Below are 12,710 nucleotides of genomic sequence, written 5' to 3' on the forward strand. Positions count from 1 at the left end.
ACATTCATTAAGGTTGCTCAACAAAGATTTTCTTTTTTGAAATTAACACAATGACAACAAAGGAATGGCAGCATTTTCGAGTCAAGATGATATGTGACTTGAACGGGAAATTAGAGAAAGGGCTGTCCTCACAAAACCTTCTGCCTGGAATTTGATAAGTTTTGTTGAAGGAACCGTGGTGAGTTATCACAGTGCATCTTGTAGATGATTCTCCTGCCAACCACTTTGGATCAAATTTTATTTGAGCTGGATGTTCAGAGCAGTCAGTATCATCTCACTTAATTCATTACAATTCACTTATTTAGTCCAAGCTTGGACCAAAGCTCTAATGAGTTCATCCTGACTGATTAAAATCAACTGTCTATAAAAAAAAACAGAAAGAGGAGATAAACTGGACACAGCATTTTTTCTGAGACTCAAGCAAAGTCTTGTATAAGTGCGAAACAGTTAAGTATTGCTCATAGTGAATTGTCCAATAAACATACCCAGCATTCCTTTCTTTCTAGTCACTGGATTACCGCATTGGAGATCAAATGTAATGGAACAAACAGCTCTGAATCACCAGTGTTTTTTTTCTTTAACTACCAAGATATGTTCAGCTTTTAAAAATAATACCAGGAATTGCCTTAAATGGTAATTAGACATCAAAGTCCTGTGATTCCTGAAATCTAACTCAGGAGCAGAAGTGTGGCAGAATCAAGGAACAAGAACTCCTCACTTACCAACGATTGAGCTCCAGTGAGTCCCAACTCCATATTTTCAGAGTCAAGCTCTTTATCATATTTGGGCCTGTTAAATCGTTGAGGGACATGCCTCAATCAACATCAAAACAGTATCAAGGAGTTGTTGGCCTGGAGTCCAAGGATATTCCTTAGCTTAATTTATTCTCAGTATTTATTTTGCCAGTATTTGTTTTCTCATCTTCTAGTGAATTAAAAACTTTAATTTGAATCTAAATAATTACTGTTTTCCACATTCACTGCAGTAAAACAACTGGGAAGCTATCTGATTCTATTGGACTGCACTACAGATATCGGTGTAGAGCAGTTGGATCCAATTCCTGATTCCTTCCCCAAAGCCCATTTTGGGGAGCACGTCCCTCATGTACATGTGCGATATCCTGTCAAAATCCTTTTCCTGGTCCAAGCTGACCAGGCAGGCATCCACCCGTCTGCCCTGCACGTAGGCAATGGTATCTCTCAGCAGCGCCAGGCTGTCTGAGATTTTCCCGCCAGGCACAGCACAGGTTTGATCACCTGTTCTAGAGCAGACTTGACCCGGTTGACCCTTAGATAGGATCTTGTAATCTACATTAAATAATGTGATGGGTCTCCAATTCCTTATATCATTCATCTCCCCTTTCTGCTTGTAGATTAGGGTGATGCTGCCCTTCCTCATAGAGTCTGACATGCTGCCAGCTAGAAACATGTCACTGTACACTTCCAGCAGGTCCAGGCCCACCCAGTCCCACAGAGCCGAATACAATTTCGGCCAGTAAGCCATCACTTCCGGGAGTTTTACTTGAGTCAAAGGAATGGATGGAACCAGTCAGCTCCTCTTGGGTCAGTGGTTGGTCCAGAACTTCACCTATTCATGTCCTCCAGAGATGCTGCCTCACCTGTTAAGTTACTCCAGCATTTTGTGCCCTTTAGAGGTGGACTATGGTAGCTTAACCATTGAGAAAGAGTGACCCTGGGTTTCTCAACATTAACTCTGGACAGCATTACATCTCAAAGCATCAGTTTAAACACAGGAAAATAATTTATTCACTGATTACTTTTCCTGTCCATTGTTAAAACAACCTTTCTCCATGTTGAGCACCTTCCACTAAATTTGCCTGGTTGTATAATCAATAATGGCCTCCCCATGTATGGCAAGAGTTAAAGTAGTTGGGTCCCAATCATGATATCACATCCTGCTCTGCATAAAAAGGGCCCCTTCAGCTTTTTGCATGTGCTCCTTTGGCTGCATATAAGAGAGCTAAGAGCACAACTTGTAAACAAACATCGGTGGGTATTTTAATTAATAGACGAGATAAAATTTTGTTTAATTGGTTATTTAACCTAACTGAGACAATATAGACCAATTAGTATAGATATTCTTATTGTTGTATTTACATTATTGGTTTCTGTAAGTTTATACCTGTTTATGTTGGATTCAAACCTTTTTAATTTACAACATAATTTTTGTGCTATTAATCTTTGATCCCATTTGAAAAAGATGAAACCCCTCATGTATATGTAGAATTAATCTTTCTACCCTGTATACATCCCATTCACTTTCAAAAAAAGTGCTATATAAACAACTGTAGGTAACTTGCAAATGATTAGAATCACTTATCTAAAAGCAGGTTCAGAATCCAACAAGATTAGACTGCAGTCCTAATGTTAACCCGTTATTTTATACAATAAAGAAAATTAGTACTCTCTTGATTTTGAGGCGGAATTGGTGGACTTTCTTGAAACTTTTTGTGCTAGAAATAGTGAGTGGGTGTGCATTCTGAGTAAGTTTGCATCAATTTATTGTTCGGTATATAAGCACTGAAACTCTCACTTTATTATTGCAGTGCACTAGGAAATAATCTTCAGTAACCTTTGTGTCTACAACAGATAATGTTAAGTCTCTGAACAGTTAGAAAGTTGTAATTCAATGTTAAAATGTGTATACAATGCTCAAACAGTTCCAAGTAGATGCTGCTAAGTTGTGAAATATGTCACGATAGTATGAGACAGGCAGATTGGGTGGAGGCAGGAGAGAAGTTGATTTATTTGCAATATTAGCACTTTTAAGGTTAGCTTTAAAAAAAAACTGCTGTAGTTAATCTTTCTTGAAGTCCTCCAAATCTTAAAACTGGTGTCTTTGTAAGACATAGCATAGACAAGAGGAAGATCTTGTGGCTTATCCACTTAACCAACTAGGTGGCTGAGATGTTAAGTCAAGAATTTTTTTTTCTTTCCAATCAAAACCAAGCAGCGAGACTCTCAGGAAAAAGTGCTGCCAAATATTAAGAGACAGCCTGCACAAGGTGAGCATTCTTGTAAGAGTTTGGCAGTCAATAAATCAGTTCAGTCCACTGATGTTGCTGGATCTGCTGAGTATTTACACAAAGAAAACAGGATCAGAGTAAGATACTGGCCAATTGAACCTGCTTCATTAAATGCTTGATTTTCTAACTTAGCACAATTTTCCAGCACTGTCCCCATATTCCTTGATTCCTCTAATGTCCAGGTACCTAAGGATCGATGTTTTCAAGAAGCATCGCTTCCCCTCCCACACTGACTATTATATACTGGGCCACCTCCACTGTCGGAGGAGGCAAATTGGAGGAACAGCACCTCAAATTTCATCTGGGCAGCTCACAGCCCAGCGGATTGTTACTTTTTTGCATATTTTTAATTCATTTGTTCTATATCTCATTTCCCTTTCCCCTGATTCTCAGTTGAAGAAGGGTCTCGATCCAAAATGTCACCTATTCCTTTTCTCCAGAAATGCCCTCTGACCCACTGAGTTACTCCAGCTTTTTGTGTCTATCTTCGGAATGAATATTGATTTCTCTAACTTCAAGTAACCCTTGCTTTCCCTCTCTGTCCCTTCCCCACCCTAGTTCTCCTACTAGTTTCCCTGTCCTGATTAATTTTGCTGTTTATGTGCATTGTGGTCATCTTTCCCTCAACTGACAATCAACCACTGTTACATTTATTTGATTAACATCCGCTTTGATCTTTCCTTTTCACACTCTACATGCTCTTTGTACCCTTCCATATCTTTCCCTCTCCCGACTCTCAGTCTGAAGAAGGGTCTCGACCGGAAACGTCACCCATTCCTTCTCTCCAGAAATGCTGTCTATCCCGCTGAGTTACTCCAGCATTTTGTGTCCATCTTTGGAGTAATAGTTGGATACTGGTGAAGGGTGGTTTTGATTAGCAGATGGTTGGACAAAGACTAGACATGAAAATACACAGTGTGATAGAAGAGAAGTGAATTGTGAAACCAGAGGAAGGAATATAGGTTGAAGGAAAAGGGGAGAAATGGGTGTGAATCCATATGGGGCACAGGGATGGGGGGGGTGGTAAAATAAAATTTAAAAGGGCAGTTGTTTGTCGGTTATTTACCTAAAATTGGAGAATTCAATGTTCATACCATTAAGTTGTAAGCTATCCAAGTGGAATATGAGGTGTTGTTCCTCCAGTTTGCATGCAGAGTAGGCCCAGGACAGAAAGATGGGAAGGATGTTAAAATCATTTGCAACTGGGAGATCCAGCAGGTCTAGGCAGACTGAATGCAAGTATTCAGCGAAAAGTTTGCTTAGTCTAGGCTTGGTCTCAGTTATCTTAAAGGAGGTCACATCGAGAACACTGAATGCAGTAGATGGGCCAGAAGAGGTGCAAGCAAATCTCTCTCTCATCTGGAAGGACTGGTGGGATCCCTGGGTAGGAGGAGGTCGAGGGACAGGTGTTCCATCTCCTGAGGTGCCAGGGGAAAATACTGGGGCGGGGGTTGTTTGGGTCCAAAGGGATCAGTGACCCAAGGAGTTATGCAGTTTCTGTGGAAGGTAGAAACGGGGGAGAATGGGAAGATTTGACTGGTGGTGGTATCACATTGAAGGTGGTGGAAATGTTTGAGAATGACGTGTTGAATGTGGAGGTTGGTGGAGTGAAAGACAAGGACCAGACAAACTCTATCCTTGTTCCTTCTGGGGCAAGGACAGAATTACGAGACACAGGAGATACAGGTGTGGGGCCCATCTATAAGAGCAGGGTGAAACCACGTTAACTAAAAAAAGAGGACATCTTGGATGTATAGATATTAAAAGAATCATGAGGTATGCCAGGAAAGTGGGCAAATTAAAGAATCTGCTATGGTCCTATTAAACGACGGGAGAGGTTCAATGGACAGTATGGCCCACTCTTCCCCCTGTTTCTTTGGCTCTTAAAGCTGCAGGTTTCCCCAAACCTCTAATCATTCTTATTTGAAATAAAAACACAAACCAATGCAAATATTTATATTGGGCAAAATCTGAAGACAAAGGAACAGCGTGAACATCTGTCTGAGAAAGGGTCCTGACCCCAAAAGTTGTCTTCTATTCCCCCCACAGATGCTACCTAACCCGCTGTGTTCTTCCTATACTTTTGTGTTTTGCTTGTGTTTTCCTTGTATCACCGGCATTCACATCAGGTTGATTCTTTCATCAGAATTGATTTAATTTACTGCCACTTCCTCTAGAAATATCGATCTTTAAGAAACTATGCTTGATAATAATCTAGTCTTTGGCCTTGTTTCCTGATTGCCTCACTGCATTTCTTTAGGGCATTAACAGTCATGTGTTACACGGAGCAGAAGTGTATACAAACTGTCCTTTTCCTACAACCATTAATTTCCTGTTTTAGATTAACCCACTATTTTATAACAAGTACAGCTGTGTTTGTGTTTCTCAATTCATGCTGGCAATATTAATAAACTGCATAACTTAATTACAGATCAAAGGGGCAATACTTTTCACTGCCTTACCCTGGACAGGTGAACGCATACACACAACAACCAGTCATTTAGCAACAAGGAACTGCATATGCTGGTTTACAAAAATAGACAAAATGCTGGAGTAACTCAGCAGGTCAGGCAGCATCTCTGGAGAACATGGATAGGTGACATTTCGGGTAGCCTTCCTCAAACTGATTGGGGGGGGGATCAGAAAACAGGATGAGAAAGGGGGCAGTACAAAGTTTGACAAGTAATACGTGGATACACGTGGGGGGGGGGGGGGAGTAGGATAGGTAGGTGACTGGACAAAGATCAGAGATGAAGACATAAAGTGTGAGGCAAAAAGATTGAAGAGTTGCAAGTTATGAAGCGAGAAAGAGGAATGTAGGTGGAAGGGGGAGGAAAATAGGTGTGAATCCAGGTGGGGGACAGAGGAAAGAGGGGGTGGGGGGTAGTTGTTAGTTATCAAAAATTGGAAAATTCAATGCTCATTTCGTTGGGTTGTCGGCTACCCAGGCTGAAAATGAGGTGTTGTTTGTCCAGTGTGTATGTGGCCCCTTTCTGGCAATGGAGGAGGCTCAGGACCGATCTCGTCAATATGGAAATGGGAAGAGGAGTTAAAATGGTTAGCAACTAGGAAATTGAGTAGGCATTTGCAGACTGGGCGCATGTGGTCCAGCAAAACGGTTGCCGCATCAATACTAGGCTTGCCAATGTACAGAAGGCCACATTGGGAACACTGGATGTAGTAGACCAATGGAGGTGTACATGTACCTCATCTGGAAGGAGTTGAGAGGAGGTATGGGGGCAGTCCCCTGTGGTTGCAGGAGAAAGTACTTTCCTCAGACTGTACTTGGGGAGTGGGTGGGTGGGAGGGTAGTATGGGTGGTTGGGGAGGGATGAGTGATCCAGAGGTAATCTATATCTTATCTTATATTACTAAAACTCTCATCTTGTCTGTTTATCTGTTTGGTTGTGTGTACCCAAAATACAGCCAAAACAGTACACGATAACGCAACAATTTTAGGCCCAGCCTACTCACCATTCGCCTGCGGTCTCGACTGATCAAGTTTTGTTACATTTTAAAAGCAATGAACTTAATAAATGTGCTCCCCCCGCGGGAGGAATGGCACCAGTCCTGGCTTGCCCTGCACCTGACCTTCTTCCCGTGGTGCAGCGCGGCGGCATAGGGTCGAAGAAGATGGCTGCCGGCAGCACAAACATGCCGCAGTGCCTTGCGGTCACTCTCCTACTACTGGCTGCCGCGATGGCCGCCCGGGACTGAGGTGAGTGGCTCCCTCTCCCTTTTCCTCTCCCCCTCCCTTCGCCCGCCCCCGACCCCGGGGGAGACTCCCCGGCTGGCAACGGGTCCACGGATCGTCAGTTGGGGGAGGGTTGCAGGGCCTGCAGAAGAGGCTTGAACGGAGGATTACCGGACCCGCAGGAGAGGTTTGGACCCAATGGCTCCACGCCCGTCTAGTCTCATATAGGGGGGTTGCACGATAGGCGAAGTCATGACCCCTGACCCGTACTGTTGCCACACAACACCTTCTGGAGTGCAAATGGTGAACTTCAGGTAAGCACTTACTTTGGCAGCCATTGAAGAGTTGGGATATTTGCTTAGTCTCTTTCTTCTATTTTATGTTTGGAACGATTTCTGTTGTGGAACAATTTGTCAGTTTTAATTTGAGAGGGTGTTGCAGTTGAATGTTGCGGCTGCACTTAGCTGCAGCTCGGCTTCTCCCGTCTACTTCCATCAGCGCGTCTCCAGCTCCATCCCCGGTGCTCTGAGTGTCCCGATACCTCTCCCCGTTCCTGCTCCCATCGCTCCTCCAGGCTCGGCGCCCCTGCTCTGCGCTTCGCTTCCTGTGGCTCTTCGGCCCCTCGCCACTCCTGCTGGCCCTCCAGCCCTTCTACCCACTCGCCATCTCCGTTAGCCGGGCTCCATTTCCACTTGGACGGCGCTCAACATCTCGAGGCTGAGGCCGCTGAGCAGAACCGTGGCCATGTCCTCCGCCTATTGCTTCGGCTCCCAGCGCCCAGCCCAGCTCTCACTGCTGCTCGGCCTCCGCTGGCGATCGGTCTCTCCACGGCTCCTCTTCCCCTTTGGGCTCGACACTCCGCTCCGCCTCCTCTTCCACCGCCTCCTCCTCCAAGGCCCTCGAGCACAACTCTCTGAGCCTTTCGCCCACAGGCCCTGGCGCGTCGCCCGACCTCCAGCGCTTGCTGCTTCTGCCCCTGCAGACCCTCCAGGCCCCTCAGCTCGGGTTCTTCCCGCTGCTCCTATCCCAGCTCGCTCAACCCAATCCTTTCCTCCTCCTCTTCTTCTCCCCTTGCCGGCAGCCCTCTGCCTCTCGGCCTTGCTCTCCTGTGTTCCAGCCCGGCTGCGTTTCCCCTACTCCCGCCGGCTGGCCAGACGTTTTCCCAGCTGCTTCTTGCGTCCGCGGGCTTTGCAGCCCTTCTCTCCGTTCCTCTTCCTCCGCCGGATCCTCCAGCTTCTTCCCCATTTTTTACAGCACAAACATCGACCATTTTGGCATTTTTTTCAAGGTAAGAACGTACGTGTTGCATGTGTTACTAATGTATTCCGGAAGCTGCCATGCACTCCAGATGGCTTGAGTGACTCCGTGCGTCATGCCCTTTGACCTTATGACCATAATCCCCCTGTAAACCAAAGATAATAGTATGGAGGAAGATGTACACAATACTCCAGATGAGGTCCTACCAGGGCCCTATACAACTGCAGAAGAACCTCGTTCTTACCTTGAAAAAAATTCCAAAAGGCCAACATGCCATTAGCTTTCTTCACTGCTTGCTGTACCTGCACGTCAACTTTCAGTGACTGGTATACAAGGACACCCTGGTCTCGCTGCACTTCCCCCTTACCTAACCTGACACCATTGAGATAATAATCTGCCTCCTTGTTTTTGCCGCCAAAGTGGATAACCTCACATTTATCTATATTATACTGCATCTACCATGCATCTGCCCACTCACTCAACTTGTCCAGGTCACCCTGCAACCTCCTAACATCCTCTTCGCAGTTCACACTGCCACCCAGTTTTGTGTCATCTGCAAACTTGCTAGTGTTGCTTCTAATTCCCTCTTCCAAGTCATTAATATATATGGTAAACAGTTGCGGCCCCAACACCGAGCCTTGGGGCACTCCACTCGCCACTGCCTGCCATTCTGAAAAGGACCCGTTTACTCCTACTCTTTGCTTCCTGTCTGCCAACCAATTTACTATCCATGTCAACACCTACCCCCCCATACCATGTGCTCTAATTTTGCTCACCAATCTCCTGTGTGGGACCTTATCAAAGGCTCTCTGCCTGACCCAGTGATTTACTCCATCATTGTGTCCATTTGAATTGGATTCATGCTTCTGTGCCACATCAGGCAGCATTGGTCATTTTAGTGGCTGTCAAGGGTTTCTAACTAATCAATTCACCAATTCAAATTTTCTTGGCTCTAAGTATAAAGTTAAATGGCTTTTCAATTATTTTGTGGATACAGGAGGGTTCTATTGTTTACAAATGCCTAATCTCTGCTTTCATTACTTTTTAAAATATAACACAAACAAAAATATATACAGCTCGTGGAGGAGAAATTAAAATTAACAGAGAAAGCAAAGAACAGTTCATTAAATATGTAGGAAAATAACTGCAGATGCTGGTACAAATCGAAGGTATCACAAAATGCTGGAGTAACTCAGCAGGTCAGGCAGCATCTTGGAGAGAAGGAATGGGTGACGTTTCGGGTCGAGACCCTTCTTCAGACTGAAGGGTCTCGACCCGAAACGTCACCCAGTTTATTAAATATGATCAATTGGCCTGATACAGAGTGGATCTCAAGTGCAAATATTCAATCAGTAACATCCAAAGTTTAAAGATCACGAAGCAGCAACTCTCCAAGAAATAGTTTTTAATGTCAACTTATCCAAGAAGTTGAACAAAAATAATTGTTTGCAAACATTTTATATTCGAAGAAATCGCAGAGTTGTGAACACTGCCCAGTCTAGCACACAATTGCTTACTAAAATGGCGCAGAAATGTACCCATGACCTAGGGTTTTTAGGGTCCAGTAGTCTATCTTGCTCCTCTATTATCTTTGCTATAAACCTCCAGTTATTTAGATGTTTGGCTAAAATTAAGTGCGAGAGGGTGGTGAGTAATTAGAAGTAAAGGGGAAAAAATCCTTCTCCGTAATTGCGGTGCAGTCTACTAATTTAGTTCAGAGGTACAATGTTGAAACATGCCCTTCGAAGCCTTCGGCTCACCGAGTCCACACCGACCATCGATTACCCAGCCGTACCCACGAGTTCCATGTCGTCCCATTTTCCAATCAAACACACCAAGGGGTAATTAACAGAAGCCAACTAACCTACAAACCGGCATGTCTTTGAAATGTGGGAGTAACCCCGTGCAGTCAAAGGGAGAAGGTTCAAACTGCGTGCGGACTACACCTGAGGTCAGGATCGAACTCGTGACTCTACCGTTTCACCGGGCAGAGGCGGGAGAAGCGGCGCGCGATTGGCCAAGGCGGGAGAAGCGGCGCGTGATTGGGGCGGGCGGGAGAAGCGGCGCGCGATTGGTCAAGGCGGGAGAAACGGCGCGGGATTGGGGCGGGCGGGAGAAGCGGCGCGCGATTGGTTCTCGCGGGTCCTGGGAGGAAGGTGGCGCCATATTTACTTTTGAACGAGAGCGGCGGGGAAGTGGGAGCATCACTGGAGGTAGAGGTCTGGGGAGAGACGGGACGCCTGTCGCCGCCATCGCAGTAAGTCTCTGTTACAGTCTCTGTTACTGTCTCTGGGAATGTTGTCCATGGCCTTCGACTGTGGTTTACGTTAAATTGCGAGTGATCGTGTTCGTTTCGGCGAGTGACAGTGAGTCCGGAAGGAAGTTGTTGGGGTAGGAGCGGCCGCGGTTCGTGTGGCTATTTTAATGAAGCCCAGTGATTCACGCTGTGACCCCCGCTGCAATCTCTTGTTTCTCTCCTCCTGAACCCGTTAACTGAAACAAAGCTACTCTAGTTTATTGCCCATGTGTTGTATTGGCCACTGGCGAGTGTCCTGACTTAAATGCGTTGCATTACGCAGCGAATGTTCTGATCTGTCTGCGGGGTTAAAGAGACCAGAGCGACAACTCTGCTGGTTTCTAGGAGCACGTCAGGTTCTTTTTCTGATTAACTTTAAATGTACACGATTTCTGGAATTTTAGACACCAGATTATATATTGTCTTCCTCAAGTTTTTTTTAATAATTTCGGATTCAATCGCAATCAATCAATCTTTTCAAGAGGCAGCGGTGTTTAATTGTCATGTGTACCGGCAATGGGACAATGCAATTATTGCATGCTACAGCTGAACAGGCACATTAATGTAATATCAAATGAACATAAAACAATCAATAATAATATACATTCATCATCAGTGATTAACTAGACCATAACAGTACAGAACTGAAGCACGTGGTGCAACCAAACCCGAAGTCCTTCGTAGATCATCGTTACTGAAGTAGACTTGATGCTCGGATTGTGTAGAGTTCAAGAATCTGATGGTTGCTGGGAAGAAACAGCTCTTGAACATGGACTTCGCGGTTTTCAGGTTCCTGCAACTTTGCCCTGATGGTAATAGCAAGATGAGAGCATAGCCAGGATAATGTGGATCTTTGGTGATATCAGTAGCCTTTTTGACATATCACTTATAGATCCCTCTGATGATGGGAGAGATGAATATCCCTGATGGGTCAGGTCACTGTGAGTACTTTCTGCAGGCTCCTATGTTCCTGAACGTTTGACTTACTGAACCAGATCATGATGCATCCAGTTAGTATGTTTTCTACTATACACTTGTAGAAGATCAATAATCTGGTGAAATACATCTTCAAATCTTCAAAGCTGGAAGCTAACCCAGCGGGTTCGTAAGCATCTCTGGAGAACATGGATAGGTGATGTTTCAGGTCAGGAACCTTTAGACTGATTGTAGGTTAGGAGATGAAAGAATGTTGGGTGAGAGGGACTGGATAAAGTGTGGCAGGTAAGTGCAAACTAGGGGGGTGTGGGGTTGATAGGCAGATGGTTGGACAAAAGCCAGTGATTAAAACGGACGGTGAGACAAAAGGTTCGAAGAGTTGCGAGGCAAGTAGCCAGAAGAAGGAATGTGGTTTGAGAGGGAGGGGAGATATGTGCAAGTAAAGGTGGGTGTTGGGGAGAAAGGGGAGGGGTGTCCAAGTAGTTTCATAAAGAGTGGAGAGCCAGCAAGATCCTATCGACTGTTGATCTTTTGTGGCAAACTGTAGTGGGGTCCAAGTCTAAGGCAGGAGTTGATATCTATCAAAACCAACCTCTCATTCCAGACCATTGATTTAGACTGAGGGGTATCTAAGGCAAAACCTCTGTCCCATTTATTTAATCTGCCCATTTACATTTCCTGAATGTTTATTTCTGACGTAAGGGCTATTTGACCCTTGTGTCTATGTCGACTTCTAAAACAAGTCATGAATCCTAATCTTCACATTTTCCTCTACAACATATTCTCTTGCACATGCCTAATAACCAATCCTCTAACCTCCTCATCTCCATCCCACATTCTACCACCAGTTATCTATATTGAAGATAACTGCTCCTGTAAATTACCTGACACCTTGTACTTCTTTAGGAAGTGGGAGAAACTCAAGTAGTCACAAGAATGTGCAAACTGCACATAGACAGCACCTGGGATCAGGATTGAATCCTGTTCTTTTATGAAGTAGTGACTTTACCAACTGTACTACAGTGGTGACATTGATCTATATTTGCAGGGGTTTACCAAATTTAGTTTGTAACCTAATTCTGCAGTTTAATCAAATATGATGAAATATTTAGATCATGGGCATCTTAAAGAGCTATGAATCCCTAATCCAATATGTGGTAGGTATATATAGTAGTAAATAAGTTAATTGAATAAACTGAAAATCAAAAAGTTAAATAGAACCATTTTTGGATTGTATTTGGCACTTAATCAGCCTTTATATTATAGATTATTCTATTATGCATTATCCTTTCAAATCCATCTGTTTTTAACCTTGATACGGCCCAGTTTGCAATGTTAATGTTAACATAAGGCAGATGTTTTATAAATTATGGAGGATTGACTTTCAGTTGGCAAACTGAGCTTGCTATCAAAGTGTATAAAATCAACAATACCTACAGTGCAAGGCTGCTTTGTTGCCCTGATTCTCTTTTGTTTAATAC

At 44.3% G+C, this 12,710-nt stretch overlaps 1 protein-coding gene across 1 annotated transcript in view; it reads left to right on the forward strand.

The window, feature by feature from the left end:
• The first annotated feature begins 10,184 nt into the window (after positions 1-10,184).
• stil (STIL centriolar assembly protein) overlaps positions 10,185-12,710 on the forward strand; it is a 40,307-nt gene continuing 37,781 nt past the window's right edge. Inside the window, exon 1 of the mRNA XM_078407972.1 lies at positions 10,185-10,254. The gene's annotated coding sequence lies outside the window, so the exon portion shown is untranslated. The remainder of the gene's footprint in view (positions 10,255-12,710) is intronic.

This window comes from Rhinoraja longicauda, chromosome 11 (assembly GCF_053455715.1).
Source record: "Rhinoraja longicauda isolate Sanriku21f chromosome 11, sRhiLon1.1, whole genome shotgun sequence".
In the NCBI taxonomy this organism is placed as follows: domain Eukaryota; kingdom Metazoa; phylum Chordata; class Chondrichthyes; order Rajiformes; family Arhynchobatidae; genus Rhinoraja; species Rhinoraja longicauda.